Here is a 3,491-nt window from a genome sequence, read left to right on the forward strand (position 1 = left end):
CTAAGGACTTACTTTTTTAGTGGTCCATCTAGTTATTAAAAACATTGGAACATTGGTTAAGGGATTTGGACTAGCAGGAATCTTTAATTTCAGTGACTTAACTACAGAGGTATGTCATATATTAAACACTTGTTACTCTTTCTGTGACCTCATTATATCTCTGTGCTATACTGCTTGGAAGAATCTATTGTCAATTCAATCTCTCTTTTGAAGTAGGGTAATGGATTTATGCTCAAATATATTGATCCCTTAAGCAATAAAAGCCCTGGACCACCTGCAAATTTTGAATGTTAGAGTGCTTTAGACGTGCACCTTTACCAAAGATTATAATCAAACTAACAAAATCCCATTAACAATAATAAATGCCTCTGATAGGTCTAAATACGACAAAAGTGGCATCCTGTGAGGATCACCATATAGAGTGTCATCAGCTGCTGAAGTGGCAGTCATCTCCTCTCCAAACCTGACAACTTTTCTCACCTACATTATGCAAAATAATGAAGTTCTAAAAGTTGTTGGTAGGTGATTGGTGAGGAAGTCAACCATGAAATCTCTTCTCTTTTTGGAGAGGTTTTTTGCTATAGGGCACATGCACTCGCCAGAAAGACAGAAAGAGACAGAGACACTGAAAGCAACAAATGACCCTCCCCCGCCCCCTGGGAGGATGGCCACGCCCCAATCCCTTCTCCTCCATTTTCCTCTCGGGATCTTGGGCACGCACGCACACGCATCTGGCGTGAGTTTAAGCCGCGGAGTCCAGGACTCAAACCGCAGTCGACTACATGGGAGTCCAGCGACATAGCCATTACGCCAACTGCTGGTCCCAACCATGACAATCTCTATGTGTCTATGGCTTCATTACTTTGAGGAGCCTGTATCTTCTGTCTCTTTCCTTATTCAAAGTGAAGAAGATCTCAAGTTTGGCTATAAACTAAAGTTATACATAGAATCTTTGACTATCCAGATGCCCCTGCTACACATCATTCCAATTAAGTCAGAACCTCTAGAAACCAGACATAGGCATAAGAATTAAAAAAAAAAAAAATTCCCAGGGTGATTTTAATGTGTATGATAACTGCTACCATAGAGATTCCTGGAGTACATGCATATTAATTACCTCAAGGAGTAGTGCAGTAATGTATGCTTTTTGTTTGTTTGTTTAACTTACAGATTACAAAATAAGTTGTTTATTCTTTGTGCATCAGTTATAATATCTAAAGGACTACTAGTAGCACACCAATGTATTTTGAATATACTGCTGCAGAGAATTTAAACATAATCTGTACCTTCTCCTACGTATGCAAATCTAAAGGGTTAAAAAAAATCACATCTCTTTTTTTCCCATTTGCATTTCCTTGTTTATTAGTGAAGTGAACATCTGTTCAGATGTTTATTTAAAGGTCAGAAAGCTCACAGGGTTGCTGCTTGTGGTTATGGATAATTCAAATAAGGGATTAAGGGAAGAAGCTCCAGATCAGAGGGGAAAGAGAAGCCAGTGTTCTGAGGATTCAGTCATTGGGAAGCAGAATTCTGGGGTTTTCGCTGATAGCAGTGTGGTGTGTGCGTCCCCCATGAAAATTTAGAAAGGCAGTGATGTAGCGGAGCTTATTTTCATATCATCAGTGTAGCCAAAAAAAATTAACAAGCAGAGTCCATGTCAGATGCTCCAAAAGCATTTGTTAAATGAAAACATGAATGAAAGACACTTTTCTAGACGTACATAGAGATTCATGGACACTGTATTGGTTTCACTGACATGGCATTGTACAGCTGCCTGGGTGACTTAAAACAGCCTAAACTTATTCTCTCATAATTCTATTGACTAGAAGGCATTAAAGGTTTGGTTTCTTCTGTGACCCTCAGATAGCTATCTACTCATGTCTTCACATGGTCTTTTACCTATGCATGTATGTGTCCTAATCTCTTCTTTTATTATTTAAGACGGGATTTTACTATATTGTGATCTTCCTACCGAGCCTCTTGAGTGACTGGGATCACCGTACTAAACTTTTAGGGTGAGCTGGGAATCAAAGGTGGGCCTCTTGTGTGGCCTCAACCTGCTGGAACAATGTCTCACTGGTTCACACTGCCATGCTTGGGCCTATTATCTTCTTCCCACCCTTCCTTCCTTCCATCCTTCTTCCCTTTCTTTCTTCTTTCTTTTCTTCCTTTCTTTTATATTCTGCTCATGATAGAGAATTTGTGCATGCACAAAATACAGCAAGAGAGCGTAAGAGAAACATTCTCCACAGGACTCAGCCATGACATGATCCCTTTCCTCCGCTCCTTCAGACTACCAGGTTCCTGGGCACTCATATTCAGGCTGATCAGACCAGGGACTGGAACCGTAGTCAACCTAGCCTTCCAGTTTTGCAGTCCAGTATGCTATCGACTGTGTCACAGATGTTGGGCTTCTTCTTTCTTTAAGAACACCAATCAGGGGACCAGCAGGTGGCATGGTGATTAAGACGCTGGACACTCCCACATGGCCGAACACAGTTCGAGTCCCAGACCTGGCAGCTTGCTTTCTCTCTCTCTCTCTTTCTCTCTCTCTCTTTCTCTTTCAAAAAAAAAAAAGAATAAGTAAAATAAATAAATGATTATTTAAAAAAAAAAAAGGAACACCAATCATATTAAATCCAGTGACCCAATTTTAACTTAATTACCTCTTTAATGACTCTGAAGAGCTCAAATACAGTCACAGTCTGAGGTGCTGGGCTTCATCATATAAATTATGAGTAAGATTCAATTCACCATAAAGACACTCTCCAGACAATTGCAGTCCCAGGTGGTCTGGAGATGGCTTTGTAACTACAAATTATTTTGAGCCCTGTGTTCTTTCTCCAGCCTGAACTTTCATGATCTAGCTATTTTTTTTTCCTATCTTTCCTGTCAGTCTCATGTGTGTGTGTGTGTGTGTGTGTGTGTGTGTGTGTATGTGTGTGTATTTTGTATGTGTATGCCCCAGAGAAAGAGAAATTGTTAGAAAGGGGGTCTCTAAATAGATCAATCTATTGGAATATTTTAACAGACATTTATATTGAGCAGGTGTTAATAGGAGTGAGAGACTGGACATATTTTTCCTCTCCTGTTTAGTTCCCTTGGAGAACTACATCTTTGCATAATAGTTCAGAACCTCTCAATAGGCTTTGGGAGATGCTTGGCAAGTGTAAGACTGATGAATGTCTAGCCTCCAAACTGACTAGAATTATTTCTCTCTTAATATTATTCATTTATGCCATTAGAATTATATTGAACAAGGCAAGAAGAACAAAACATTTTGATGAATTCCTTGCAAAACAGACTTTACCTGTATCTTGAGTAACTCTGCTTACTGAAGAGTTTCCAATGGTGTTTTGTTCCATCTTAAGGTTTATAATCATTTCCATTCCCTCTTGTATTTTATTTATGTATTTTAGTTTTGCTATAGGGTACATGTGTTCACTAGAGAGAAAGACAGAGAGGAAGTGAGAAAAAAAAAAGTAGGGAAA

Source organism: Tupaia chinensis, unplaced genomic scaffold, assembly GCF_000334495.1.
Source record: "Tupaia chinensis unplaced genomic scaffold, TupChi_1.0 Scaffold145685_1, whole genome shotgun sequence".
In the NCBI taxonomy this organism is placed as follows: domain Eukaryota; kingdom Metazoa; phylum Chordata; class Mammalia; order Scandentia; family Tupaiidae; genus Tupaia; species Tupaia belangeri.